The 16,626-nt window shown below is 41.3% G+C and overlaps 1 protein-coding gene across 2 annotated transcripts in view; it reads right to left on the reverse strand.

Moving 5' to 3' along the window:
• Window positions 1–16,626, reverse strand: part of KIAA1143 (KIAA1143 ortholog) — a 93,763-nt gene that overhangs the window by 64,928 nt on the left and 12,209 nt on the right. The window lies entirely within an intron of this gene.

Genomic DNA, 16,626 nt, shown 5'->3' on the forward strand with positions numbered 1-16,626 from the left:
TAGATGTTGGTATCAGTATTTACCTTCAGCCCAGAACATGCCACCTGCCTGATGGTGTATAGAGAAAGCATTAACTCAGGGGCTTGGCTGTTTCACAATCTTCAAGTTTTTGCAAGTGCTTCTTTTCCCTTCCCATCGACTAGTGCCATGTTGTCAGTCAGCATTAAGGATTCCCTGCTTCTCACTATCCCTTAATTGCCAAGATAATCTGAACTACTTGGCTTAGCTGTGTGATCCTGTAAAGGTGCAGGCACACTGTGTGTACCTCTGATTCCACAGCAGTATAATATCCAAGGCACTGGGCACGATTGTCACGGCAAGATGGCCACAGGGAGCTGATGATTAGTTGCAGGGATATACTATGCTACTGCAAATATGCAGGTTTGAGCAGTAGCCCACATACTCAGAAATGTATTAGGCCTTATCTTCTGCAAAAGTGCAGGAGGGAGCCTCAAGACAAAGATACTGAATTGTATGTGACAGTTCAGAGAGCAGAGGCAAAAACACAGAGGAAGAATATGTCCCATAGCCAAAACCCAAAAGCAGTTGTCCATATACAACAACTTCACCAGACAAAGCAAGAGATAGAGCAGGCTGAGCCAGCTGTGTTAAGCTTTATTGCCTGAAAATTGCTATTTACACCAATTAGATAGCATTCAGTTTTCTCAATTTCTCTAGTTTCCAGTAGCATCCAATTGGTGCACCAGGATAGGACCTCTTCCTTCTCTGTCCCAAAAGAAAAATTATTTAACAAAGACAAAAAATACTCTGGAAGAGCAGAATTGTTTCAATACCTCCTTCAGAGGTATGATTCATGTACATGTGACTTTCTTTGACCATGAGGCTAAAGGTGTCTCAGCAATGCTTGCTCAGATTCCAATTAAAAATAAATAAAAATAAAATGCTGAAGGAGAGATGACATGCTGTTCTGCTGAGGTTTGTTGTTTTATGATCGTTTCTGGCTTCCAGGATCACCTTCAAACAATCCAAAACTTGTAGCTTTGCAAAAACACCAACTGGGAGGTTACTTATTCACCTCCATGTATCTCTTGTGGACAGGCAGCAGAACAATGAAGAGGAAAAGATAATGCTTAGTGTAACCTCAGCATTAACATATGCAGCATAATAGATGAGTAGCCACCACATTTGAAGAACATGGAGCAAAGTAGAAATGATGTGTGTGCAGGATATAATTACAGCAGTAATGTAATAATATTCCATGTTAGATTATTAGGGGTCTATTCTGCCCTTGACATGCCTACATAACTCTCATTAATGGTAATTGAGGCTATGCACGTGAATCAGCAACTGAGCAAATCACTAAATTAATTACATGTAAAGTACCTGTTTCATTTTTTTAAAATCTGCTGATATGTTTGGTTGGTACAAATGCCTATAGTCCAGAAGTGAACTGCCATAGTGTGGAGGAGAAGGGATGTGGAAAAGACTACCCAGATTTAAAAACTCCATTAAATAAAATTAAGTTTTGAAAAATAGGCAAGGGATAGTGGGAATATGAATTCCTAGATAGGCCTTCCTGCACATTCTTCAGAAACCCTGGGACTCTGAATAAGCTAGGAGAGACTCTTGCTTTTCTGTAGCACCTCCTGCAGAGAACTGGAGTTTCAGTTATCTGCAGCTCTAGTAAACAAAGGTGTTAAACACTGGCTCTGCAGGCAAAGGCAGCAGCTTTTGTGAGTGCAGCCATAAGAGCAATGACAGGCTTGGATAAGGCACACAGCTACTTTTTTTTTTTTTTTTCTTTTTTTTTTTTTTTTTTTTTTTCTGCTTGGCAGTCACAACCCCCACTTTCTGTCCAGGAATGCTTTGATCAAACAGATGTGATGACAAGGATCTGTGTGATGACAAAGTCTTTGCATATGGTGGTAGAAGTTTGGGCTTGAAATTCAAAGTGGGTGTTTCACTGAAGGGTCTCATTCTGCCAGCATTTATCCCAGAGTTTGAAGGGTGGAGATTGTTATACAAGAAACTGGATCAACCTTCTCTCATTCTTTTTTTTGTTTCATTTTTGGTTTAAGCACCAAGAGCTCTTGATATTTCAGTATTCCTGAGCTGCTAAAACTGGGTGCAAAGAACAGAAAGGGCTTCCTGGAGAAAACGGGGTGGCGGGGAGTAGTAAACACCCTCCATCATCTGCATCTCTAGTATTGCTCCCTTCTGATGCTGCAATTAGAGCAGAGCTGCGTTGTCAGCCTTTTCCGCAGTAGGAACCCCCTGGAATCCCCTTCTCAGCTGGGCAGGATCTAGAAGGGATTCCCCCACCCATTTAGCAACCTGAGAAGGCCCAGATGGTCATAAAACTCTGCCACCTGTTTGTGGTCCCCCACTGGGAGGGGGAACAACTGCCCCACACTCAGACTTCCTGAAATAGAGCAATATACCCACGATACAACCAACAGAGCCCCCCTTGCTCTAGATTAGAAAGGATGCCTGAGCTTTTAAACCTCTGTTTCACATGAAGTAAACAGCCTCTCTGGTTTCATCTGGAGCTCTCTGAAAGAGCAATTTCTGGAGTGGTTTTAGTTACTGGGAGCTCTGCTGTCCCCACAGACAGTTTGGGGCCCAGCTCCCTGTGTGTACAGGGTGGCCCTGGAGCATGTTGGACATGCTTAGCCATGTAAAGAGGCCTGCCTTCAAAGAGTTACACTTTACAGGATCACTGCCTGCCAGACAGGCAAAGAAGAACTTAAGTTTCACCTCAAGACAGTGTAGACACAGCTGCTAAAGTAAAGTGAAGCTAACCCTGGTCAGCTGCATAGCAAATGAGGTTGCCAATTTAATTATCAGGATCATTACTTTCTGTAATTCTTAATAGATATTTATGCCCATTTATTTGCAATAATATGCACTTAGGAGTATCTTCTCATCACTGGGAGTATAAAGAGGGCCAATCAGAGGAATATGCAAGGTGAGCAGTCACCCAAGGAGAAGCAGTCACCTTGGCAGAGAAAGCAGATTGGTAAAATTCCAACTTTAAGTGAGATCTCGGTGAGATCTCACGTCGTTGGCTGTGGCATCATCCCTGGCCTGCAGTGGTTCAGTGGCAAAGGCACAGCTGTTCCCACAGGTCCAATTCCTTGTGAGCTGTGAGGAGCAGTGATGGCTCTGCTGTCTTAGTGTCTGACTTACTACTGTCTCCCTCACTCACAGATGAAGACAGACGGTCTGTACAGAAATCATGCTTCCCAGCGGCAGGGAAATAAAAGTGGAACAGAATAAAGGTGTCTAGAGAAAAGATCATGTTTCTTCCTCCTCTCTCCCTGCTCTTTGGTATGCATCTCAATGTTGTCTGAGTGAGATGCCACCAGCAGGACTGTAGCAGCCAACTGTTGGGCTGAGAAAGCTGTGCCCAATGCCTCAAATTGCTCAAGAGACATGGTGCTTAAAGAAAGTGCTCTGCTGAAGCAATTGGATGTTATCATGGAGAAAGGACTGGTCTTTGCCACAGAAAGCTAAAAAGCTAGCACCTAAAAAACTAATGAGATTACAGAGAACAGATGCTGAGATACCAAGAAAAGATTTTTGATGCTTAACTTCAGACATCCATGTTTAATAATACAGATGTATTTATTTGCTTGAGAAACAAAATGGCTTGTTCATCCCTTGCTTTCATTCAGTTAAGTCTACAGATATCTCCAAAAAGCATTCAAGGTTATGGGATTGATATTTTAAGAAGGAAAGGTGGACCTTGTGGACATAGGACTAGCTTTCCACCTACGTCTACATTCCTAAATGTTCGGCTCAAAATCTCAGTGTCTGTCTGCTTCTATTTAAAACTACAATTGCAAAACAAAGAGACAACAGCATGTGAAAATGCTCATTGGCAGGTTTCATCATGTTTTGCTAAGGACAGCTATCTTATTGTTCTCATTTCAAAAAGGACTGGACTGGCACTCAAGAGAAGCTGTGAGTAGTCAGGCAGTCACCAAAGGCAGATTCATTTAAATGAGCTAATCCATATCATGTGCAATTTTCATCACCTGATGATGAATGGATGTGCATGGATCCTATTCCCATAAGAGGTCAGATTCAGAGCCATCAGAAAATCTTATCACCTCCAGAATTATTTTACATCTCCAGCATGACTTTATGTCTCTAGGAGGACTTTATGTCTCCAGCACATACCGCCTTTTTAAGACAGCGCCTATGCATCCAGGCTCAGTAAGTATATATGGTCTAATGATTAAATATCCAGGTATCAAACATCCAGTAGTTGGAAATTTTACTCTGCAATTCCACAAATATTGATTAATTGACCTGAAATCTTCCACACTTTATAGCATATTAGAAACCACACCTTGCTAGGGCCACTGCTTTTGCATTACCAATTGCATTTCAGCCTAAATATTCAACTACAGTTTGTTCTGCTTAATAAAATTCTGGGCACATCTGTGCCGGGAGATAAGTGATAAATAATGTGTACAGATAACAGGTCAAGGCACGGAAAAGAGAACCAGCCAAATCAAAGAGAACTTGCAAGATTCAGATATTGATGATACTCAAGTTTCAACAGTAGCACACAGAATTCTGCTATGGCTCCCTCACACCCATGAGGCTGTTATGGGGGCTCCTGCTGAAGCCAATGGAGACCTTTCACTTAACTAAGTTTCCAACTGTGTGTACAATAATTGCAAGATACAGCCCATAACTGTTACCCTACATCAGAAAGGAGTCTCTTTTCTACTATGGCTTTTCTTCATTGAATTTTAAATGTCTCGCTAAGCTCCATTTTTGGTCCTTTTACTGGGTGCTCCACAGACAATCCCCCATACTCTTTGCAGTTAATATCCCACCCATCCCTAACCAACATGAGGGGCCTGACTTTGTCTTACCCATCAGTTAGGTCAATAATTCTGGGTCGTGGTGCTCATGGCCAGAGCAGTGTGCAAGCTCTGGTGGGCCTCATCCCCATCCTCATCCTCACCCTGGGGCTCGCCAGCCTTGAGGCCCTGACACCCTGGGCTCCAGCTCCTAATGGCATCAACCCATGGTGGCACCGTGCACAGCAAGAGCCAACAAAGGTAGAACAGTGGGAACTGGGAGCGCAGCAGGTGCCCCCACAATGCAGCCCTCAACAAGCAGCCACTGCTGACGACTTGGAACGAGACCTGAGGGAATGACCTGAATTTGTCAGGAGAGGTTTAGATTGGATATTAGAAAAAGGTTCTTCACTCAGATGGTGGTTGGGGGCTGGAACAGACTCACCAGGGAAGTGGTCACAGCACCAAACCAGGCAGAGTTCAGGAAACGTTTGGACAATGCTCTTGGGCACATGGTGTGATTCTCAGGGTGTCCTGTGTGGGGCCAGGAGTCGGACCCGATGATCCTTCCGACTCAGAATGTTCTGTGCTGCTGTGATTTTGTGAACCAAAGAACACCGCTTTTTCACCAGAGGAAAGCACGGCTCTAACCTGCACCCTGCAGCACTTTGCTCCTCACTCATCCCAAATCAAACACAAATCCGAGCAGCAGGTGTTACCCTAGATATGTAGGAGACGGAGGGAAGGAGAAAAAGGGAAGACGGGGAAATAGAGAAACCCAAGCAGAAAAATCCTGTCAACCCCAGCCCGGCGCCGTGCGCTGGCAGGGCAGGGCAGGGCAGCACAGGGCAGGGCAAGGCAGGGCAGTGCGGCCCAGGACAGGCCCGGGCAGTGCGGCGGGCGCGGTACCGCGGGCGGGCAGCGCCGCCGAGCGCACCCGGAGCCGCCACAACCCCGCGGGACCGGCCCGGCCCCGCTGCCGAGCCTGAGGCGCGGCCGCCATCTGCTGCCGGCCGGAGGCAGCGCCGGGAGGGAGCGCCCGGCCTGGCCCGGCCCGGCTGTGCAGAAGCCGGGCTGCGCGGCCTCCTGCCTCGCTTGGCGGGGCACAGCCTTGGCGAACCCTTGGAAAGGGTTTGCGAAATCCTGACGCTCTGCTCGCCGCTGAGTCATTTCAGGCTTAAATGAAGGCAGAATCTGGCTACAAGCGAGAGCAAATCTCCTGGGTGTCTCTGGGCAAGGAAAACCTGAAAAACCCCAAATGGCACCAACGACTGGTCATGAGCATCTGGAACTGGCCAGTGGAATAGGCCAGGAACAGGGCAGACTCCACCACTTTTTTCTGTTCTTTCCCCTTTCCTTTGCTTTTTACATGCTAATAATACCCGTTCCTCAGAACAGACCCCAGGCTGAAGCAAGTAACACCACATCACTGTAGTATCCCATCACATGCTCTCTCTTAGACACTGTAGTTGCAGGCTACTTTCTACCATTCCCAAGGAGACACCAAGGCTCTTCAAGAACATTTTTCTTTCTTCTGTGTTGGAGGTAATAAATTGATGACAGACAAATAATTATCACCATTGCAGTCAAAGAGGAGACAGGCTGCAGTCAAACAGTAGAGCCTGTTTATGAGTGAGTGACTGATGAGCTGGAGTATGGGAAGAGCCAAGACCAGGAGACAAGTTTCTCTGTCAATCCTCCTCTGGTAACAAGATGTAAATGCTATTGCCCCTCACTGCTTTGTTCACAGGATACAGACCAGTGGGGTTTGGAAAAACAAAGTAAGACTAGAGAGGATGCTTAGTTGGTTAGAAAATATTTATTCCTCTGTACCAGTCTTGATTACCTTTAGGTGTGAATAGCAATGGCATTCTTATCCTCCAAATGTTCATTCTAGTCAATAACAAAATTAATTTGTATACCAACAAATCCACAGCTATCCAGGAGGCAAATGAGCTCAGTAGATAATAGATGAGAGAGTTTTGGCAAAAGGTAGAAAGAAGACTGCTCATAAGAATTATTGATAAAAGAATTATATGTTTAGAGAATCCAATTCTCTATCTTGAAACACTTTATACATTCAGTCCTCAGCGATAACTGCAACCATTTCGATAATCACTGTTTGCTGAAGAAAATTGATTTTAAAATCTCCCTGATTCATTTACAAATTATTATTATATTTTTGTACTAAAGTAGCACCCCAGAGTCTGTGGCTCAGATTAGGCCTCCACTAGGGTAGGTGCCATGCAAATTTGTGATGCAAGACTAAGAAAATGGCTTTCTAAACCTCACAGTTCAACAAGATTCATGGGTATGTATTTGTGCATGTGGTACTGAATGACTGCACTAAAGTCAACACCTGAGACAAAAGCATTTATTTATTAGAACCTGCATAGGCTCTTAAGCACTGAAAGGTGCCTTAAAAAAAGCTTGCATCCACACATAAAAGTCTCTGACTCACTCAAACCCCAAATTCAGCTGGTGTTGCAGCCATTGTGGACTCTGAACTCCCTAGAGGTGCAGAGGAGCTGGGGAAATTCATAGAGTACAACTCACAGGCATTATTGGCCTCTGTCTGTGCCAACCTAAAGCTGGGGGAAAAGAGGGCAACACAGGAGGTTTGCACAGGTACAATGGGATGTAAACACCTTAGACCAGTGAGTTTGAGAAGCAGTCTCACATTACAAATGCTCACTCACACTGCTGCTGCTCAGGAGGTGCAGTGAACAGCCCCCTTCACTCCTTGCAAGGCAGATTTGCTGGATGATGTGTTAGCCTCTGTGCTGGGGCTGTTGGAGGTAAGAAGAACTAAAGAGCAAATAGCCCAAGAGGTACATGAAAAAATACATTGGGGCACTCGCAATTCAAATACATTGCCACCAGAAAGTGCCAATATGGAAAAATAAGACATTAAGAAGCACTGTTGCACAGGAAACCTCTGATAGGAGCAGGATACTATCACAGTTGCTGTGTCTAAATAACAAGATTTACCTTCCTTTCAAGTTCAGTATTATCTAGTGGGGAAAATGAATGAAACTGCATTTCAGGGTCAAGAAAGGGTACTGCCACAGACAGTACCCCCAGGGAAGAGAAAAGGAGTGTGTTGAGCAATGTAAAGCACAAAGTGGAAGCAAGTTATGTGGGGATAATCTGCCCTCAGACAAAAGCCTTTGCCAAGCCAGTGAACCTCAGGTTGAAACTGTGGGGGCACATGGGATCTGGAGCAGTGACCTGGAGGTGCACTTTACCCGCCCCCCCCATATACAACCACTGCAGAAGCTGGGGAATACTCACTCAGAATGCACAGTAGGGACAGGGAACATAGCCATGTGACCTGGATGCACCAGAGTATCTGTGTTGTTTATCCATCTACCTCCAAAACATGTGAAGAACAAGTCTTGAGCAAAAGAGATGAACAAACACAGCAAGAGTTACTCTGGACTCTGATCCAAAGCCCAGGGCAATTGAGAGAAGTCCTCTAGGGCAAACCACATGCAGTACCCACAGCTACGATGCATATGAATGTCTAACAAGGAATTGGCAAAGATACATAGAATAAAGGGTCTTAAAGCATCCTGACAAGCATTTCACCATTATGAAAAACAACTGATAGCATCTTTCTCCCTGAAGGATACAGTAAAACAATTTAATGGCCAAATATCCAGTTATAGCAATACCAGATTTCATGGTATAAGCTGAATTTTTTTCACGTCTCAGCTTCTGGAAGCATTTTGTGAGTGTGCAAAAAGCCCAGCTTTATTCTGGTTTTGGTTTTATTTTTACTTCAGTTTTTATTCTCCATGCAGCTGTAGAGAAAAACTCGAAGGTCATGAATGCTGAAAGGCCAAATTCAAACTCAAATATATAGTATATAAATACATACATATCTATATCTATATCTATATTTATATCTATATCTACACATGTATACATACTACTTCATGGTTTGACAATGAATTTTTTAGAATACAAGGGCTTGGCAATACTGTGATCATCAATGACCAGGCATGGCCTTTGAGGATAAAAACACATATGGTTATTTAGCTGAACACGAAGGTACTAGCAGTCACAAACGTGACAGCAACAAATTCTTGGCTGCTAGAAACTGGCATGGTTCCATAGTTACAGAGATCAGCAGCTGGGTCATGAACTAAATCCAGAAATCAGGGAAAATAGAAAATCCTGGGAATGCAGACTTTTCAGCTTGCTTCACACCCCTCCATCTTTTGTTAAGTTTTTTTTTTTTCTTTCTGGCATTTGCACAGAAAACATGTCAGTGTGTCTTTTACAGCACTCCAAGGAAGAAAATTCAAGCTGCTCTGCCTGATATTAAAAGATGTGGCATTTGGTAATATCTGGATGTAATCCAACTGCTAAACTGCTGAACTGCACTTTGTAATGCAAGCACATCTTGAAGGGAAAGCAGCAAAAGAGATGAAAATTAAATTTATCAACAGGAATAAAAGAACATGTGAGCAGAAAGTAGTAGGAGGGATATCCACTGTCTGAGGATGGAAAGAAGGATAGCAAGCACATTATCAGTGCCATTAGTTTATTTAAACACAGCCACATAATGAAGCTGAGCATCAGCGTCATGATAAATTGGATCAGAGGAATGAGCTTCGGAGTGAGTGAGTGAGTGAGTACATAGCAACTGGCCAAATGTGTCATGGCATGTGGAATGAGAGTGACCCACCTGAAACATGTAACATGCTGAATAGCACTGCCTGCTACTTACTCAAGTGACAAAAAGGAAGTTGCAATATATAATATTCAATATAATATAACATAACATAACATAACGTAATATAATATAATATAATATAATATAATATAATATAATATAATATAATATAATATAATATAATATAATATAATATAATATATAATACATTTGAAACAAATTCTCATGCCATTAAAAAGATCATAGTCTGGTCACAAAATCTCACAGTAGTGTAACCCACAAGTATTTAGCTGTTGAACAAGTCCATCTGCATTTCATATATTCAAGTGTTAGTAATTAAAGGTGGGATATCAACCTTTAGCTGATACCTTTTCCCAGATACTGTCAGTTTAAATCTGACTCTTGCCATCACTATAGCATGTTTTTGCTTTTGAAAGGAATGGTGAGGTCCTAAGAATATGACATCAGCCTTTCTAATAAGAGAACCATCGAAAGTAGAGCTGGAAGGGACCTTGCAAGGTCATCTAGTCCGGCCCTCTGCCCTAAGGCAGGATCAATTATACCCAAATCATTCCTGACAGAAGTTTGTCTAACCTTTTCTTAAAAATGTCTGGCAATGAAGATCCCACAACCTCCCCAGGCAATCTGTTTCAATATTTCACTACTGTTACAGATGGAAGGCCTGTCCTAATGTCTTCCTTAAATCTCCTTGGCTACAATTTAAATCCTTTCATTCTTTTTGTATTCCCAGAGGACACAGAGAACAATTTGCAACTTCCCTCTTTGCAGCAAGGTTTATATGTCTGAACACTGGTATCACATTCCTATTCCTTTCCCTGCATCTCCTTTCTCTAGTTGTACTACCCACTTCTTTCAGTCTTACAGTTCACATTTTCTAGACTCCTGATCAATACTACTACTTTCTATTGGAATTTCCAATTGGACTTTCTTTTTTGAAGTATAGTGCACAAAAGTAGACACATCACTCCAGCTAAGGTCTGAAGCAGAGAATAATTGGGTTAAGATTATTTCTCATTTCTTCTCCATGACATATTAATTTTTAGAGCTGAAATTGCATTAGCTTTCCTCACACCATGGACTGTGTTGAGTGTTTAATTCACAGCAGTCATAAATGCCCTCCTGCAGAATAATGACCACTGAGTAAGAAGCTCCCATTATTTATGTATAATGTTGGCTGTAGAAATTCAGTGGCAAGATCCTAGAGTGTCCCACACTTAACGACTTTGAATTTAAACCCTCTCACCTCAGACTACCTTGTTCAGGTTTAGTAAGGAGCTCAGTATCTATCAGTGTCATTTCACTGAAAGCAATGCAGTAATATCAGTAAATAATTTATTCCAAGTTGCCCATCCAATTTAGAGGAATTCAGCAGTGGTTCTTTCTATTGCTACCATGTTTAGTATATTCAGTGTGAAATAATCTGAAGCACAATTATGTCAGTTTAGAGGAGGTGGAGCAGCTTAAAATACAGAAAATTATACATGAAAATTATAGCTCAGAGGGGTCCCAATTAGATGAGAGGTCTCCAACCTACCTGTATCCTGATGACCATAATGTCCAGGGAGAGGAAAGCTCTTTCAATCACACCCAGTAACACCCAAAATTAGGACGAAATGGGAATTGCATCCTATCAGCTCTTTAGTTACTTGTCCAGAAGGGAAGTTCAGTCTCAATTCATTTTGTAATGTATGGAATTATATTTGTCCTGTTATATAATCTTGAAATGTGCTATAAAAACCAGCCAGTTTCTCTTTCTGCTGTACAGGCAGATCCTACTCTTTAGCAGCTGGAGTAATTTGCAAATACAGTGTGAAGAAGACAGAACAAGGATCCTCAGTGAATGGGGCCTAAACAACAACCCATAAATACACTGCCTTAAGAAAAGGTTTAACTCTACAAGTGTTACTTGTAGACTGGTTTGTCACTTGAAGTAGAATTACATGCTATCCATCCACTGTTTATAAGCATATGCAGCATTTAAATGAAATTTCAAAATTGCTCTAAATTTAACCCTCCTCTAATTTTGATTTTTACCAAGTATTTTAAGCAATTCGGAATGATTAAAAATTTACATTGGAATACTAAGTAGCTCAAAGGAACAAGTCTTCTAACTCCCATCAAACTCAGATACATAATTCCCACAGGTGCCTTTGAAAATCCCTATTTTCAATGTTGTTGTCCATTGGATAAACAGCTCAAACATCACTGGCTTTTTGCACAAAGTTCATCTGCCTGAAATAATTTATGAAAATCATAAAATTGATTTAAGCTCTTCTCAGTGCTCCATAAATTTTATGTAGCCCTTAAATTATAAAGCTGCTGCTGCTGCTGCAGCACTCATCAGAACAATGTTTAATCTCTTCTCTCAAGATAGTTGACATGTCAGAGGAGAAAAGAAGGGACTCGGGCAGCTGAATTGTTTGTTTCAATTTAACAGGGCAGAATAAAACAGACTAGATAACAGGGCTCTAGTTCCAGCGAGACTGTGTGCATGAAGGTTTTATTGTAAAAATAAGTTGTTCTAACCTTCCCCTGCCTTTCCTTGGTTTTAAACCAGAAAATAGCTTTCATTGATTTCACAGGGACTCTTTTTGCACACCTCATCAGGTTTGTGATACTTGAGATATTCCCTGCCTAATTTATAATCCGTGTGTTCTTGTTCTGATATATGACAATAAAATTCTGCATCTGCCCAATTACACATCGGTATAAAAATGCTGTGCAAACCTCACTTCATCCTTATCAGATAGTCTCTCTCAGCCCAAAGCTGTGTAAGAACAGGTTGGTTTTTTTTTCTTTTACTAGGGTTTCATGTAGGGTTTTTTCTTCTACTAAAATCAGTTTTTAGGACTGTTCAATTTTTTTTTTTTAATCTCTTACCTTCTTCAGCAAAGATTGAAAGCATTTTTGGAACTGTATAACACAAGGTCAAAATAAAGTCCTAGCATAGAGTAACTGTGATTGAATTCACTCCTTTACTCTTAAATTTGGCCCAGTAACATATTAAAAATGTAGACTGCTTTAATAAGATTTTGGCTTGTACTAGCTGACTCAGATAAACAGTATGCTGCTTTTTCTGGTTAAGTCTCATGTGGAGTAGCCCAGTATTCAGAGGCAGAGTTGTCTGGACTTTATTAGACTCACTCTTTTCAGCGTTTCATGCTGAGGCTCCAGAGTCAGCAGCTGCTATAGTCTTTTCCTTCACACTAACTTTCCAGCTCCCTCCACTCTTCTGGTAACATTCCCTCATCTGTCATTCAGACAGTCGTCATCTTTAAGGGATGCATTTCAACCTTTCTATACTCACGTTTTTCTCCCACATAACCCTGTGAGTTTCATCCTTCCTCATAGGCTGTTTTTGCTCAGAGGTATACAAACCATCTGTGCCTCTAATACAATGTTCTTAAATAGCCTCCAGGCAGATCTCTATGGTTTTTAAGTACTTCTCTTTGCCCTTCAGCCTGCTGTTAACCATTTTCCTCATAGTTTTATAATCTGCCCTTTTAAAGTTCGTTGTTAGTGTGCTGTCCCTAAGGGAACAACTCTTTCATGATATCAAAACTAAAAGTGTGCAGTGATCACCGTTTCCTACAGAGGCTTAACACCTTCCTCTAATAACTTCTGCCTCTTACAAGGTAGCTCCCACTTGCCCACGGCCTTAACTAATCAGGCATGGCACTGAGGACTGCCACCAGAGTCAAGGAAAAGGAATCCTTTGCCATATGGATTGGAATGGCACCAAAGCCACTTCTGATAAGAGGGAAAGAACGGCTTTACCAGCTGTTGCTTTACCTTCAACAGAAAATATACTAACAGTGAGGTAAATAACAGTAAAATTCAATCTTGTGTCATTTTCCTGGCTGGTCCCATTCATTTTCTCCAGGAGGAAGTTACTTCCCAGAGGCTGCCTCTGAGATTTTATAGGTTCTCAATATCTTGAGGAAGTCTACAGGAGGCTGCAGTCACATATAACCTATGGTGTGTCTCCCCTGGTTTTAATGGCTATCTTTGTGACTGTTGCATGCGAAATGCTCTCAAGGAAGTGCGGCAGAAGGGAAGGTCTACAACATGAAAAATGTCTTTGCAGATTAGTACCTTGCTCTAGGAATGGTAACAAAGGGATGATACTGAAGAGGCAACCAGCCTTTCTGCTTGCTGAATGAACAAAGGATTGATTTATGGCATCTTGCCACGGGACAGGCCTATAGGTTATTAACCAACCTCAATGGACAAACACTTGCTGAGGCTGCACATCATACCTCGTGTGCTGCACAAAAGGTAATGACTCATCTCCAGGCAAGCCTGATGTCCTTGAGAAGGCAGTTGGCTCTGCACAGCCAAGTGAAGCATTACTTAGTTAATGCACTACAGCATAAGGGAAACAATCAGCTGAAACGATGACATTGCTGCTTCCTGCTTCATTTTAAATCTGCAGCTTCCTAACAGGATTAGATACTGAAGCACTGTAAAAAAGGACATTAAGTCCTGTGATGAAACTTAAAAATGTGTAATTAAAACCTCTAAATACAGGCTTCTTGTGTTCAGTGTCTGCAAAACACAGCCTTTGATCCTCCAAATGATATTTCTAGGAAAAGTGTTGGACAAAAAAAAAACCTATCAGAATGTAATTCTGACTCATCCCTTCCTCTTAAAGCCAATGAGATGAACTTTTTCAGTACAACAAATTTGCATTTATTTCATAAATACAGTCAAAGGTACGAACCACTTTAGGCCAATGAGATGAACTTTTTCAGTACAACAAATTTGCTTTTATTTCAGAAATACAATCAAAGGTATGAACTCCTGGCCACCTGCCCACATGTGCATTTTCTTGTTTATTCTATCAAGAATGCAGCATTCTTGATGATTCACCTTGATTCCTATCATTTAGAGAAAAATCCTGATTCTTCAAAAGAAATTAAGGTGACAGAGCATCTCACCTCTCCTATTGATATCCAAGCACCTTTGCAGTGTAAAAAGCCTCCATTATAAGCATCTGCTGCTGTAATGCTACTACAGTTCACCAGATTTGTTGCACCTCACTGCTCAGCTAATACCATCAATAAATGTTTTAGTCTTAATGAACTGGGAAATTTCAAGTATTTTATTAACAGAAACAGTACAAGATTCCCATATGAGGTAATAGGCCTCATCTGGCCAAGATTCCTCTATTGGGTAACAAGCCTCAGCTACTTTCACCTTGCTCCTCCAGCACTGCTCTCACATTTAACTCAGCAAACTCCATGAGAAAATAAAGGCATATACATTCTCCACTACAGGAGGGGAAAAGGACAGGGAACAGGGACAAGCAATAGCAAAAGAAAACCCAGGGAAATTGTCCTTTCCTCATGTTTCTTAGCCTCATGTTCCATGTATATATTTTGGCTTCGCCTTTATAAGAAAGTTGTGATTATTATTTTCCCATGGCCCATTAGGACAGGTGATTGCTTAAGAGCTTCACATTTCTTTCCTAAATGAACAAGTAATTGTTCTCTTTAAACACAGGTTTCATGGGAGTTGATAGTGTGTGTGATTTGTCTGGTGTGTCATGGTAAAAACACTGAATTTTCACATGACTACCTGATTAAAATGCTTTTGTGCATCACTCACACCTCTTAATAAACCTATTCAATTAGTTATTGTTGGGTGAACTGGGAGTGAAATACAATGAATACAAAGGTCTCCTCCTGGTCAGAACACTTCAAGTCAGTCGGAATAAAGAAAAGAAACTGGGTTTCCGTATCCACCTTTCCTTCCCCTGCTGTGTTGCCTAAACAACAACATACCTTTTATTATTTCCAAGTAAATTAAATCCATTTATTTGCATTCCAGACATCGGTCATGAGGTTGTACAGCAAGAAGCATGATTAACCAAAAGTACCACACTCAGTACTTTAAGGTAACCCTCCTTTTACTGAACTTCAGTTTCCCAAGTCTTTCACTAAAAATGGTAACTTTTGTTTAAATGCAATTACTAACCATAACCAGACAAGATCTCAATCTTATTTTGAACAGGCCAGATCAACTACATATTTATGAGGGATTCTCTAATTTTAAGGTAAAATCAAATGCCCTATGGTCCTTGGCAAGCATTTATCTCGATAGCCATGTCTCCTAAGCTGCCTCACAGCTCAAGTTACGAGCTTCCAGGTTGTGCAAGAAAAATGTATGCAAATATATTTCTGTACTGAAAAACAGAACCAGAAAAGTTTAAGTAAGCAGCCAAAGGTTAATTCATTCTTTCAGATGAGTCTCAGCAAGTCAGAGTATTTACTCCATTTTTGACATATGCCCAAATATTCCTTTTGTATGCTGGAATGCTACAAGATTACTCATGGGTGTGTATGTATGTGTTGGCATATTATTTTTAGTGGATTCAAACAAGTATACAAAATAAATGGAATTACTAATTCCTGGGAACCTTTGGTTCTATACTTTACATTTCTTCTTCTTTTTTATGTAGAGAATACAGACAAATTATGTATTTACAAATGTAGCATGTCCTCATGGGAATAATCAGGTTGCCACACAGTACCTCTCTCACAATTCTAATACGAGACCAGTGCAACAAGACTTTAATATGCATTTATAGGTCTGGTTTCAATTTTCTGAAAGGACAACAGATCTATTCATTTTCAAAATCAGGGTAACATGTACTCCCACAAACAGTGCAAAACAGTGTGCAGACTTGCATCTAATGTTATGCTGCCGGAAGCTGGTGTGTAGGGAGACAGGCAGGTACAGGAGGCTCTGTTGTAGATGTCGGCGAACCCAATGGGAAGAATGATGATGTCTAACTCCATTTCAGAAGGCTAAATGATTGCTTTATTATAATTATGTTATAATACATTAATATGCTATATAAAAGAGGATACTAAATACTACATGCTACTTTCTCTAACTATCATATCTAACTAACTCACAACTCGTGACCCTGTTCTCCAGAGCCCAGACACAGGTGGATTCGATTGGCTCTCAGGCCCAAACAATCCACCATGATCCAACTAAGAGCTCACTCCAGGTAAACAATTCTCCAAACACATTCCACAAGAGAAAAACATGGAGCAGAAATAGAAATTGTTTTCTCTTTCATTTCTCTCTGTGCACCTCAATAAAAAATCCTGAGAGAGAGAGAAATGT

This window comes from Vidua chalybeata, chromosome 1 (assembly GCF_026979565.1).
Source record: "Vidua chalybeata isolate OUT-0048 chromosome 1, bVidCha1 merged haplotype, whole genome shotgun sequence".
Taxonomy (NCBI): domain Eukaryota; kingdom Metazoa; phylum Chordata; class Aves; order Passeriformes; family Viduidae; genus Vidua; species Vidua chalybeata.